At 37.4% G+C, this 15,220-nt stretch overlaps 1 protein-coding gene across 2 annotated transcripts in view; it reads left to right on the top strand.

Moving 5' to 3' along the window:
• Nucleotides 1-15,220, top strand: part of mef2d (myocyte enhancer factor 2d) — a 68,832-nt gene that overhangs the window by 9,961 nt on the left and 43,651 nt on the right. The window contains exon 4 of one of the 2 annotated variants that reach the window (XM_077720237.1): nt 4,439-4,556. The gene's annotated coding sequence lies outside the window, so the exon portion shown is untranslated. Of the gene's footprint in view, nt 1-4,438; nt 4,557-6,762; nt 6,961-15,220 lie in introns of those variants that run through there. The other variant, XM_077720236.1, reaches the window with a different exon arrangement.

Here is a 15,220-nt window from a genome sequence, read left to right as displayed (position 1 = left end):
TTGGCTAAATTCTGAGTTGGAAGTTTAGAGGTTATTCTCATAATTGGGAGGGTGAAGTTAGGAGTTTTGTTTCAGAGTTTTGATTTTTTTGAGTTAAAATACTGACTTTTTTCTGAAGAGTTGTGATGAGGAATAAAAATATTTATGTTATATATTAGTTGCATTATGATTTAATCATTATTTTGTTTGAGTTTGATTTATTCAATAAGGGACTTCACATATTAATGAACATATTAATATTCATGTTAATTTTTTTTTTAAATTATGAAATAAATTTCACATTTATACTTAAGTGTACCATTTTACTGTAATCAATTTTGAATAGCATCATCTGATAAAGTTGAAATTTAGAAGAGATAAATTGAATATTTCTAACCTAAGAAATTGTAAAAGTTTCAATCAAAATGAATGTATCGCAATTCAAATCAAGTATTATGAATATATATTACATGCTACCTAAACAATTTCCTTTAATAATGTCATGAACATTTTAGTTTTTTATGTTTTAACTTGAAATTCATGATAAAATATAAAATGAATCACATCCTCCCATCATAGTGAAGCTGTTTTTTTTTTTTGTGGGAGGGTTCCCTTGCTTTTCACTAATGAACAACTAATTCATCTTAATCGCTAAATTCTAATTTGGTGCACTTCCACGTGTTAATTATGAAATAAAATGCAGAAATGGAATTCCCTAATGATAGTTTGGCAGTCTGGTTCGTTTTTTTTTTTGGCAAGTCGATTGTCATTAGCAAACGTTTTAGCTGCTTGCTAAGGAAGCGGCGAGATTGACTAATGAGTGGCAAATATGGGCAGCCAATCATTGTTTCGGTGCCATTGACGGCTATTGACGTTTTAAACTGGGAGGGGCCAATCAACTCGCAGTTGAACACGATTGGATGTTTGTCGCTGTTAAGGCATTTCAATGTTGAATTGAAATTTGTATTTTCTGCAGAATTAATGACATAATTAGCGTACGTAAGCTAACGTGGAAATTAATATAATCATACGTATATGCAAATTGATTTCAATTTTATTGCCTTATATGGATTTGGTGTTTCTGTATATAAATAACTTTCTGCTATAAATTTTACAAAGGACAAAATATTAATTTTACATTCTAGTGGTGGATGTGTTTTGCACATATAGTTTTTGTACATTGTAATTTTATGATTATATTTGTGAAAAACATATTTCAAGCACCTTTGGGAAAATCTTAATACAGCTTAATGTATCTGGAAGGCAATAAATCTAATATTCAAAAATATACACTTATATATATATACAAAAACAACCATCTACTATAAATATATAACACATTGGAATCAACAATACATTAAAACATGACTTTAAAAAAAATCACATTACATACACAACAATACATTAAAACATGACATTTTTTAAATTCATATTACATACAGTAACATACCTCATACAGTATAATAAAACAAACATAACCTATATAAATACCCTCTTACAATACATTTTTCTATTTAAATGACCTATTTTTCATGACCTCAATACCCCACTTCAAATCTACTCAAATGAATTTGACATCTATTTGCTTCCATAACAGGCAATTTGTTTTCCTCCATAGAACGAGAATCTCCATTTAATTTCAACACATGAATATTAAATAATCATCTCAATATCCCCATTTAAAAAGCACCCCCACTCACCTTCAACGATCTAAACTGCCAACCCCAACATTTTGTCCACTCACCCCAATCTGCACGCGCAAAACTCAAAATCACGGAGAAAAAAAAAGGCTCCAAAACGCCTCATCAAAAATGACAATTTTTGTGTGTGTTTTTTTGGAGGGGAAGGAGAAGAAGCCAATATGGCGGCGTGGAAAAATGCCTTACAACACACAGAGTGATTACAGACGTAATTAGAAGCTCATTTACATATATGGTAATGAGAGAGAAACGATCGGCAGAGCTCAAATATGCTTTACGTGTGGCTCATATCAATAATTAGGCTGAATTCCTTCATGCCATATTTGATATGAATTTGTTAAGTCAATAAAATGATCATTTTTATTCATTAACCAGGTTTAAAAAACACTTCTGATTTTATTTGATGATTTTGAAAGCAGTACAAATGTTAAAAATGGTAAAAAGGAACCATTTGGCATTATTATTTGCATATGAGGTAGGTTTTATTTACTTTTCACTAATGGAGTCAGAAAAATGATTAAAACGTGATTTCTAAAAGTATTTTTAAAAGGCCTTCATGTACCTTTTTTTGTTAGATGAATGAGACCAAATAAAAGCTCATTTTAAAATGCCAAATTGCAAAAAGAACATTAATATTTTCTATATTCTATGTATTTTTTTCAAAAACTCTGATCTGTCATGTTTATAATAAATATTGGATGCATTTTTATTGACTGGTAGCTTGTCAAAACGTTTTTTTTTTGCTAAAAAAATAAAATAAAAGGGCAATTTAATTTTAAAAGTGCCTTAATTGCTTAATAATATAATAATAATAATTAACAAAGAAGGAACCTCTCCAATATTAGGACCAATAATACATATTGTTAATATATCAGCACTTTTAAAACCAATTAAATTAGTCATTACAATTGACGTCAATTGACATCTATCCAGTTTAAACTGGAACTTTAAATAGATTGGACATCTATTGCCGTCAATGATGTTAATGTTAAATAATGAAATATTGATTATTATATATATTGATTTTTCATTTCTTTCATTAAAAATGTAATATTATTTTTCTGTAGTATTTAAAATGACAGCTAATTTGCATATTGCTCTGACGTGCACAGGAAGTGGCGTTCCTTTAATTAGTCATTAAGCAACCGGAAATGTGGATTGCTCATTTGCATAAAAAGTGGGTCAAGTGCAATCATCAGAAATAAAGAGGAACAAATCCCTGCTATTCTATTTTTAGCTACAAATTAGGTCACACCAATTGGATTAATCATTATTTTGATTAAAAAAATACAAAAACGAATTAGGAAGAAACACATAAAATTTATATATTTAGTACATTAACAAATAATTGAACAATGATGCGTTTAAGTTGTAAAAGCTTTTATATTCTAATCATACATAAATACATAGTTTATTTGATCATATGAAATGTTCTTCATATCTGAATGGATATTTAATTATTTTTCATATTATAGATATAGATGTCTGTATATATATTTATATATATCGAAGATATTGTGTTTTGAATAGTACTTTTATACGTTTAGGACATATATTTGATTCATACAGCTAAATTAAGTGACATTTTTAGGTCATCCACTTTCATTTTTTGTAACTTAGAATGTTGCTAATATAATAATTTTCACATTTGTTTTCACAAATTTGAAAAAAATGGTCATCATTGATTTGAATGAGAGCACACACACACACACACACACACACACACACACACACACACACAAATGCACAGACTTATTTGCATGCTGTATCCCACGATGCAAGTTACAATGGAAGCAATTAATATGCACATAAATTAAAAGTGAGACCACTGCACCCCCATTTTTCTGGTGTGTGTGTGTGTGTGTGTGTGTGTGTGTGTGGGTGGGGTTGAAATCCAGAAACGGGCCCACATCCAAGAAGAAGAAAAAGAAGGGAAAGAATGAAAAAAAACTTCTGTCCTTAAAGAGGTGATGACTAGGTGACCACAAAAAAGGGAAATTAAAACTTGATATAGGATTTATGGAAAGAATTGAATGTTTAAGTGACGTTTTCATTTCCGAGGATTATCATGACTGTGTAGTTTTGTATGTTATTATATTGTCAATAATGTTGCATACGAATTATAATGACTATATTTCGAATGTTAAGACATGTTTATGTATCCTTTTAAGGTTGAAATTATACTGTTTTTTTTTTCATTTATCGTCTTGTAAGGCAGATCATTTTTCTTCAGTAACCAAATTTCTTCATATAATGGTGCTTGACTAGTCATCATAATGAAGGCACCCAATAACATGGAATAATTAATTTGTATAGGTTTTTCTCTGTTTTCTCTATCTGTTATTATTTTTAATAGTGTTGCACGGTTGATAGATAATCTGTGGTGAAAAAACGTTCAACCTGCCTTAATTACAAAGAATGACACTAGCGACACCCAAAGGACACAAAGCGAAACTGCAGCATTTGGACATTTTTAAACCTTTGTTTCTCTCTAGTGGCAGGCTTAAATTACTACACATTTAATTGGAAAACCACTCAATTTGATTCACTGAGTCCAAGTTAGTTCTGTAGACCAGGTCAACTCACTAGTTTCCATTGACGAAAATAGACGTCCAATCCTTTTGCATTCAGAAACTTGGCAACAAAAAACATATGTTCATTCCCTGGGTCCAAATGGATTGGACGTCCATTTTTGTCAATGCCACTGTAACATAATAATTCACTGTGAACCCATTTTGACAGTTACATTTTAATCCCAGAATGACTGGCACAAGCAAGTGAGGACAGACGAGGGGGCGTTTTTTTGTTGGCGCCATCACCATGGAGATCTTTGGCGTTGCTAGGCAACCGGAAGGATGCTGAGGCAGAGTGCGAAAGGTACGCTCACACACACACACACACTCACAAATACACAGCAGAGTGGTAAACAAAGTCAAGTTAATTGCTCACCTGCGGGCTAACATGCTATTAGTGCTAAAGTGCAGCTAATTGCTCGTTATCATCGACAAAAAAGGAAAGAAAAATGTCAGACTTGTAGAATGTAAGATGCTAGTCGAAAAACCTTTTAGATCCATTTCGACATAATTCAGAAGTATCAAAAGGCAAAAACATGATTAAAACTGTAATATATACGAAATACATGCTGTGATAATTGTATAATAGTACTGTATAGGAATAACATTTTATTCATAGTTAGTAAATTGTCGTTATATATTCACATATTCAATACACTGTAAAATGTTTATTTTGTATCACCAATCAACTCTTAAATTTCAAAAATATCATTGAAATTATGACATTTTGGGTTAAAATAAACAGTTAAACCACAAAACCATGATAAAATTTCACATTAATCCCATATTTTTTTACATTGATGAAATACTGATGAAAGATTGGGTTGACCATTACGAAAAAATACTTAGTATTTACGCTAGGGGGCGCCAAATTACATGTAGTTGTAAGAAGGGACTTTCAAGTTATTCATGCAATATTTTAGAAGTGTTATGCAGTGCATCCATAAAGTAGAGTTCAATTTAATTAGCTGCATTTAAGAGTAGAGTAGAAGTGCATTTAGCAGTTTGATTCGGTACATTTAATACAGAATGGCATAATTATGGTGACCTCAGCCATATTTTTCTTATGTAAATGTATTTCTGTGTATTCCAAATCTATGTCCTGAAAAAATACCTTTAAAATGTTTGGATTTAATTTAATAGAAGTTAAAAAAATATCTAGGTCTCACTTTTGGGTGGGTGTGTAGACTTTGATTTTTTTCTTCATTCAACCATACATTTGAAATGTTTGTTGTGGTTTGCGATGGTGGCATTTCCACGACCCCGGAACGCCCGCCGTCGGTTCCCAGCTGCGGGAATGAGCGTCCAGCTGACTGCAGCAATGGAAATCCGTGGCCTAATCTTCTTATGTAAAGTACAAAACACAAAGTGTGTAATCCTCCTTCCGTCCTCTTTGGTGTCACCACTACTACAAAACTTGTACACGTGTATTTAAAACGACATCTTGTCTGATTCATACAGTAAGAGCGCATTTTTTTTACATTTAATCTGTCAGGTTCTGTATCCCAGCCAAATATTTGGGGCCAGACGGGTGACGCCCGGAATTTATGCCCAGCCAATCGTAGGGCTCAAAGGAAGCAGACAAATAATCACTCATAACTAGGGAATATTTAGCATACAATTAGCTTAGCATGCATGTTTTGGGGACGTGGGAGGATACCGGAGTACTCGAGGAAAACCCATAATTTAGTGAATTAAAATAATTTAAAAATATAGTGGAGCATGTTAGAAGAGTGGTTGATATTGTTGCCTTTTTGTAGTTTTTATAGGTGCCTATGTGTATTAACAATACCCGTTTGCCCTGCTGCAAAGTATTTTCTCCTATAAGAACATATTTTTTGTCTCTATATTTATATTTGGATAAGTACTTTAAATCCGCGAAACGTGAACCGCGAAGTAGCGAAGTATGGTTGTAATGAGTGGGAGCGCGCACGTGTGACCCTGTCACGAGCGCACGCCACCTCCCCTCTTTTTCTTCTGACGTCATCATAACCACCTTCTTCACTGTAAACATGGTGTTCGTCCGCGACGACCTGATAAAGTAGAGCAGAAGTCTGGATTTATTGTTCGTACTCTTATCACAGTCGGGAAGTGGTTAATTTAGCTTGCTAGCTCATGAGTTAACATGTTATTTTAATGTGGAATGAAAATAGGGAAAGTGTCAATATCTAAGGGATAAATGCAGTCGCTGTTGGGAAATATCCAAGCTCAGAGTCCACGTGTCAGTGGGGGACAGTTTGCCTGACATGTTTACATTATTTTAGAAGATTATATATGGTAATTAAAGCTGGCATTTGTAAGTAAGTTAGTTTAGCCGGTGAAATGTCGGGACCTCGTGAGACTGAAAGCAGGCGGAGGGATACAATGTAGACGAGAGGGCGGTGTAAAGTCCCGCCTACTTTTATTTCTCACTTTTTCATCGACCTCTCGGGCGTCACTTGATTGGCCCCTTTGACGCGAAAGCCTATCTCCCATTGGTTGAAAATGACTGCCCTTCACGCGTGACGCCTCCTCCGGACAAGCCTCGGCTCCATTTGCAGTGTAACTAAATAGTTACGCCGCGCTTCTAGTCGGGGACAATTAGATCGTTAGCAGCCGGGCGGACGTAGCGCAGTCGGCATCCGAGATTTGGGACACTTTGGTCGGGTGGCGGACGCACCGAGACCTCGCTCGCCTCATCCGCCGGATGCCGATGCTCCTTTGGGCCGGTAGGTGTCTTGACCAAAAGCTTGTGGCCGGGTTCCTGTCATCTTTTTTGGTGGTGAGCTCGCGTGTGTGTCTGCTGTTTAGGAATGTCAGCGAAAAGCTGAGGATGGAGCCGGAGAGGTAGTTAGTTTTGATTTGGTTTCATTTGACTTTACGCCACTTTACTTTCAATGTGGTAGTAACGACAAGGTTGGGGTTAGGGCCATTCGTTTTGGTGACGTTTCTACTTTAAAAGTGATTTTGTTAGGTTTTTTGATTTTTGGTTCGATGACTTTTAGAGTGGTTGTCACAACACATGTCATCATTGGGGGGGAGGGGGTGTATGGGCTTCGAAGGATGTAAGGAGTCAAAGTTGTACATTGAAATCGCGATTATATTGCTTTTTCTTTGCCTTCCTCTGTTTAGATTGACGATGGTTGCCTATGCCGTGTTGACATTGTGATGAGGAGTCACAGTCAGTGAAGGTTACATGACAGTTTTATCCGGTTACTGGCCAATTCGCTGCTATTGACAGTCAGTGGCAGTGAATGAGTTAAATCACCGACTGCCATTGACGGACCATCCAATCGAAGTGGGATGGTTGTTTATTCGCTACCAACTTTCCACTTGAAATGGTTTTGACGTCTATTACTGATAAACTAAGTACCGGGAGGGTGCATCTCGGCCAGAGGAAGAACATGTCCCTTCTCCCTATTTTTGCTCTTTGGCTAGACGTCCTATTCATTTTGAACTGGGAACGAGTGTTTCATTCACCCTCTCTCTCTATAATAGATTGCAAATCTAGTAGTGACAAACTCATTGGTTGGGAAGGTGCATCTCGGCCAGAGGAAAAATACATTTGTTCTTTGGCTGCTATTGACGGTGCTAAATGTCCAAGTTGGGGAGGGATGGCAGTTTATGAATTGTATTTATTTGCTACCAAACTCACAAAAAATTTGTTCGGATACCTTTAATTATAAACCTGTAGTTGGGATGGCGCATCTTGGCCAGGGGAAGAACAAATGTAATGTTTATTGTATTTTTTTGTAACTTTTTGGCTTTTGAACCAATGTTTATTGACCACATTTATGAGTTAATGAAGTTGAAACTTTAGAAATGTAGCACGAATATTCTCCTCAGCGTTGCCGTCGTTCCGTCGTAAAGGAAGCCCGTCCGTCACCCGGAGGCGCGCGTTGACTCGTCCCATTGAGCGGCAGATTTACGGCACGAGTGTCAATCACGGTCAACGCTTTGTGTCAAAATCTGCCGAGCGTCTTTCGCGCCGAAGCCATTTCCGCCCGCCGCCGACGCTCTCATTACGGCGCGTAATTGCCTTTCTCCCAGGAGAAGCCAGTGTCATCAAACTTCTCATTTCCTCCTCCCGAGCCGGAAAGAATTTTGCTGCCGGATGCCCGTGTGGAATTCCGGCTCTTCTGCTTCTTTGCCAAAATGCGGTGGCTGTGCGCTCTTGGCTTTTCTCGCCATTGTCTTGGACCAGTTATTGGAATGAATAATATAATAACAACGTCCTCGAATCGGGTTATTAACTCGTATTCACAATTGTTTCACTGCTTTTACAGCAAACGATTTAATAATTCAAATATTTTTAAAAGACATTCTGCTTCCAATCGTTTGTTCGTTTATGTAACGGATAAAAGTCTAAGGTGCCATTCTTTGATTTTTTTATTTTAATTTTCTTTCATAAAGCACTTGAAGGCAAAAGTTTGGACACCCTGTTCTAATGTGTTTCATGTACCAAATGTGCAGTACCGCGATGCGCCACAACATATGTCAATACATTGACGTCGCTAGGCGACCAATTTAAATTGAAATTTAGCTCCCTAAACAGTTTTTTAAACAATGTGTGACTTCTTAATGGGAATATATTGATAATTAGCGAAACAAAGTATTGGGATATACATATCATCATATGCATTAATTGGTATGCTGAGCCTGACTTACTTTTTGAGGGAAATGCTGCCCCAATGCACTCGGCAGCAAGTATTAGAGGTAGACTTATCATGTAAAAGCGGGCTTAAGCACCAGATAACTTATGAGCTCAGCACCGCTAATGTGCCTTTTTTGTACATTTTTTTCCATTTTTACAATATTTTCCTTAACATTGTTGCAGCATTTTACAAATATCTGTCAAATATCAACGTGTAGTCTTCATTTCTTCATTTACTGAGCCGTCGATAGTGAAGCGAGGGTGCCGGAGACTATCCCAGCTAACTTTTGGACGTAGGCGAGTTATACCGGCCAATCGCGGCAGACGAGCGAGGGACATTTTTTTTAAATAAAAAAAACATTGCTAGCACTTTGTTTTGGCGTCCAAGCAAGGCAGGGTGTCGCTGACGTAGCGCGCTTGTCCAAAGCTGTCGGGCTGGCACGCGGCCCGCTTTCATGCCGCTTTGGCCGCTTACCTTTTTCTCAACGCCAGCTCATGCACATGCGCAGGATCCGTAAATATACCCACGCTGCTTTTTTTCCTACTTTAGGTCGTTCTTTCATCGGGAAGGACCAAATCGCGCTTCCTCTTACGGTAGAAGTAAAAACAAATACCATTACCTACCACTAGGGGAACAAATTCCTATTTTTGTGGCCTTCCACGTCTCAGAATCCACAGAAAAGAAGTTTTTATTGGCCTTAAATCAACAGAAAGCGACCTGCAAATGATCCTAAAATCACAATATATCGATATTTAGATATATTGCCACACCCCTAGTCCAATAATTTTGTCCTTTTAAGTTTCTTTGTAAAAATGCAACCATTTTTCTTACATGCAAAACATTTGTAGCAATTAATTATGAAGTTATCGCCGCATTGTGTTTGCCCCTGTTTCCACACGTCCCCCGAGATTCTTGATAACTTTATTTAATCAACGCCCATCGAGGGGATCGTCAGACAGCCTCTGGTATTGTTCTCATATTCCGTGCTTGTTTTATTTGCTCGAAAAGAAAACTTTTTTTTTCTTTCTTCCCCAACGATTTAAGATCATTAAAATGTCCTTTGGGCCTTTTCTTTTAGTGCTGCAATGTGATGCAATTAGTCTTGGTTTCGTGGCAATACGCTTTTAAACGTTCCACCGAAATGGATTTGTTATGATGTTTCTGCGTTTAAAAAATACACAAAAGTCCATTGGAATTATTTGCCCAAAGTTGTTGTTTGTTTTTTTTCAGCTGTGGATTTTGAAGGCAAGTTGACTTCCCTTTTTTGTCGGTTTTTGGGGTGCCTGGGAAAGGTCATTTGTAGCCTGGGAGCAGTTGGTGCTCGGACGTTTGGTCACCGGTCAAATGGTGACAGAGTTTACTGTTGAAGCCAGCACTCAAAATTATTTTTATGAGAGAGAGATTAATATCTGAGAGAGAGAGTTTAATATCTAAGTACTGTTTAATATCTAAGTACTGTTTAATATCTAAGTACTGTTTAATATCTAAGTACTGTTTAATATCTAAGTACTGTTTAATATCTAAGTACTGTTTAATATCTAAGTACTGTTTATTATCTAAGTACTGTTTAATATCTAAGTACTGTTTAATATCTAAGTACTGTTTAATATCTAAGTACTGTTTAATATCTAGGTGCTGTTTAATATCTAAGTACTGTTTAATATCTAAGTACATTTGACTGGCGACCAAACGTCCGGCGACCAAACGTCCGGCGACCAAACGTCCGGCGACCAAACGTCCGGCGACCAAACGTCCGGCGACCAAACGTCCGGCGACCAAACGTCCGGCGACCAAACGTCCGGTCACGGGAGCTGTTTAGTGGGTTAAGTTTTTTTTGTTGACCACCATCATATCATAGAAAGGTGGATTTTTGACTTTGGATGTTTCACCCTCCATTTTGAGTTCAGTTTTAGAGTTTAAAGTTTAAATGTACTGAAATTCCCGAACTGAAGAGAATATTAACGGACACGCGAACACACTCGAACGGGCGGCCTTCGCTCTGGCGCGAAAGGTCAGCGCTCGCCGGACGCTCCCGGATCGTTTACACCGGGATGAGCTCATTCCTCCCACTCCACCGCCCGTCATCTGTCCGCACCATGTGGCGTAAACATTCGTGGAAATTAAAAAGGGGAAGAAGAAAAAAAAAAAAAACGGTAATCCCCACTCAGTTGGCGATTTTGGCTAAAAATAATCAGTACGCCGCGCTAAATTTATCCGCGCCGCCTCGGACGGAACGGCTCGAAATACCCCGTTTCCCAGCCAGTCGGGATGGAAATGACCCACCTGGCTTTGGCTGCCGTGAATGAGTACGAGCAGATGAGCAAATAAAAACACACAATGAAGAGAATGTTTTTTTTGGTTCAACCGGGATTACACAATCTGGCCGTCTCGTTCCATTTCACATTGCCGAATCCGTGTATCCCGACCTGCTCTTTTTAAGCCATCCTGTCCAGTCATAATATGTATATTGTATACTTAAAGTGCCATTGTCACCTTAGGTACGACATAACAGTCCTTGAGGGCCGTGTTGGGCACAGGTTGTCATCCTCAACCAATGAAGAAGATACCTTCCAACCAATCTGGCGTCTTAAAACTGTAAATCAGTCTGGCCCTTTGGTGGAATAGTTTGTATACCACTAAATTTAGGTGACATTTGTATCCACTGTGTCTTTTACTACGTTTTCCATTGAGTCACATGCCCCTGGCTTTGATTTTTGCCTCGTATGACCTCGTTTGTTTCAACTACCGTATTTACTCGCATATAAGCCACTCCTGTGTATAAGTCGCACCCTTAAAACTGCCATAAAAATCGTTGAATTTTTTACAATTTCTCCCGTATAAACCAACCCATGATTCACAATTTTCAACTCTGTATTCATGGTTTTATTAGTGCGTTACTTTGAAAGGAAAAATCTTTTTTAAATCTTCATGTAGTATTTCTGAGTTACTGTATTGTTGGATTCATTTTTAGTTATCTTTAATATAATTATATAAAACAATGAACCTAACATATATGAATCAAAAGCACATTATTAGGGTCAATAGCATAAGGAATTAATTCATCCAGTAACTAACAAATAGTAAATGTTACCTTGCCGACATCTATGCGTTGAAAAATAGTCTTATGCGCATATAAGCCGTATATACCCTTGATTTAGTCATTTTTTTGTTACAAATATGGCGAAAAAATATGGTATGTAGAGGCAAACTGTTATGGAAATGGTTTTATTGTACAATTTTAATAGCTTATTGATCTTTGCGAGTCGTGATTAGTATTTTTTCAATACTTTTTAACGGGAATCATGTAATTAGCGTGCAATAGGGGTGATAGTGGGACTTGAAAGTCCACCTCCATTGCAATTTAGGAGATTATCTTCAAGGCAAGGAAGGCACCCCGAGTTGCTGCGCCTTACAAAAAAAGTGGAAGCCTGGCTTGACCTTGACTGGGTCACGGTGTCAAAATCCACTTAGATTGCGTCTGAATCCGTTTAGTGGGGCTTCTGGCATCCTTCAGCCGAGCAGTCTTTTATTTGAAATTGCATTAAGACGCTTGCGCCGGCCGCTCAATTACGCCGCTGGAAACTTTTGGCAGAAGATTGAAGAAGCGAGCGAGCGAGCAAGAAAAATGTGACAATGACAGTTTTACTTTGGATTTTGCTCTCGTGTTAAGAATGACGGTCGCAGTCAAAGTCGATAACTTTTAGCTGTCGGATTGGAGGGAAATAGAAAACTTTAATCGCTTTAATGTCAGCGTCCGCCATATTGGTTCAGGCTAAACATGTTTAATTAATGGTTTTAAATTCATTAATGCTAGGAAATGGTTTGAATTGATCATTTAGAAAGATAGAATTAGTAAAAAATGATACAATACATGATGTAAATAATTAAATCACAATATTAATACTATTTTTCTTCAGTAAAAAAATGTAAACACGCAAAAAATTGTAATAAAAATTATTTGATGGAAAATAATTGATTATTAGGAATACAAGCAAACAAACAAATATTTAAAACATATTTTTGTAAACAAAAGTGCAGTACTAGATGTATAAAACCCATAAATATGAGAACAATAAATTAGAACAGCCATTAAATATATAGTATTTAAGCAAACTATTCAATATAGATGACACAAATATAAAAAAAATAACAGTTTGGCAAAAATAAAAAATCAAAATGGCAAATCATGAGATAATCTATGAAGATTATTTATGATGTTAGCCCAGCTTGCTAGCTAGCGATTTAGCTTGTTAGCTAGCATCTTAGTTTGCTAGCTAGCGCCTTAGCTTCCTAGCTAGTGTCTTAGCTTGCTAGCTAGCGACTCAACAAAGATGATAAATCCAGAAACCACGAGATTCCTCGCCGTAAAGAAAAAGGTCCAATCTCCAAAATGTCTGTCTGAAAAAAAAATCTTTTTGGAAGGCACTCATCTCTCAGCCTCCTCCATCTTCACTAATCAAACATTTTCTCCCAAGTGGAAAACGAGCTTGTCCGCCTTTGCCAGAAACGCTTTTTTCGCCGGCGCCGCTGCCAACGCCATCGAAGACGCAGAGTTTACGCGTGCTTCCTTTCCCGTTCCCTCTGGCTGTGCAGATAACGGCGACCGTTCGTTCTTTGGTTTGACCGCGTTTGTTCTTTTAGTCACTGGAATGTCATGTGACCTCCTTCTGTTTTCACCTTCTGTCGCTGGCCCCGCTCACGAGTTTGGCCGCCAAAACCCACGTTCAAATCGTGGACTCCCGCCGAGACACTTTTTACTAAGCGAGGTGGAATTGTGTAGACGGTTTTGGAAAAGAAGCCATTTTGGGATTTAAAAACGATAGATAAATACATTAAAAAAAGACAGGACAACAACCAATCAGAATTTATCGCTCATTAAAATGTTATCGCTACAGGCTTACAATTCTTTTCAATATTGGGTCAGCTGTTATGTACAAATTCATTTTTTACTTTTGCTACCCTATTTGTGAAAATTAATATTCCATATGGTTAAATTTCCGCTGTTAAACTTTCTTTTGAAAACAAACAAGACAGCAACCAATCAGACAATAAATATTGCCTATTAAAATTGCTATCGCTACAGTCTTACAAAAAAGTAAACATTTTTAAATATTTGGTCAGCTCTTATGTACAAATTCATTTTTTAAATATTCCACACGGCTAGATTCCCGCTTTTAAACGTTCTTTTTTTTAAAAAAAACTAACAAAAACAAGACAACAACCAATCAGACAATATATATTACCTATTAAAATTAGGTATCGCTACAGTCTTACAAAAAAGTAAACATTTTTAAATATTTGGTCAACTGTTATGTACAAAAAATAACCTTTTTGTAAATATTCGGTCAATTGTTATGTACAAAGTCACCCCCCCCCATATGTGAAAATTAATATTCCACGCGGTTAAAAAAAAGAATTATGGCGAGAAATTGAAGTTGTGGCGAGAATGGAAAGAACAGCGTTTTTTATATTTGTTGTTGACAAAAGCTACCGACCAAAAAGAAAACCCCATCAGCGTACGTTGTTTTTTTTCCTGCCAAGTGGGCAAAAACAACTAAAAAAGTTTGGACTTTTTCAAACGAGTTTCTCCTCCGTCGCAAAACCGCCACCGTTTCGCAGCGCACGGCAAAAACTCAGCTGGGCCGACGAAGAGCGGTCGCGGGTACGCTTGATGCCGATGTCTTGTCGCCATGGCGACACGGATGAGATGTAGAGCAGGGTTGTCAAACCTCAGTTTGGCTTGGTGGCAACTCAGTCTCATTTGGGCCACAACACTTTACTTTTTTGTGCCATCCTGTTAATTTTGGGGCATTTTAAAGTTCCTTATTAACTCATTGGCTACCATTGAAGGGCCATTGAACAAATAGGAAATTGAGCGAAGTGCCGTAAAGCACACTTGATCACAAACTTGGTAAACAACCATCTCATTATTCCAGCCGATGACAGTTATGCTAAAATAACAGCACAACAGCAGCTTTAGCGAGATAGCATCTCGTGCTTGTGCGAAAACCACACGGCGGAAATGCTTACCACGCCCGCCACGGCGTACGACGGCCGCTAAAAAACACTTTGGCTAGCGGAAGCTGGAGGACTCTGGAGTTGCAGCTGTAACGCCATAACCAGTTCAATAACATAAACAAGTGCCAGAATCCTCTGGAGAGTGTGTGCGTTGGCGGGTGTGTGTGTGTGTGGTGTGTGTGGGCTGTAGAGGCCCGGGCAAGAGGTGAGGACGAGTCAGCCATTGAACAGCTCCAATAAAACGTTATCTAACGCTTGCGATGTTGATACCAAAAGTGTACTTTCTCTCTCTATCTCACACTTTTGCTTTCTAGCA

The sequence above is a fragment of the Stigmatopora nigra genome, chromosome 7 (genome assembly GCF_051989575.1).
Source record: "Stigmatopora nigra isolate UIUO_SnigA chromosome 7, RoL_Snig_1.1, whole genome shotgun sequence".
Classification (NCBI taxonomy): domain Eukaryota; kingdom Metazoa; phylum Chordata; class Actinopteri; order Syngnathiformes; family Syngnathidae; genus Stigmatopora; species Stigmatopora nigra.
Note: the sequence above shows the minus strand (reverse complement) of the source record. Positions and strands in the feature narration are given on the sequence as shown.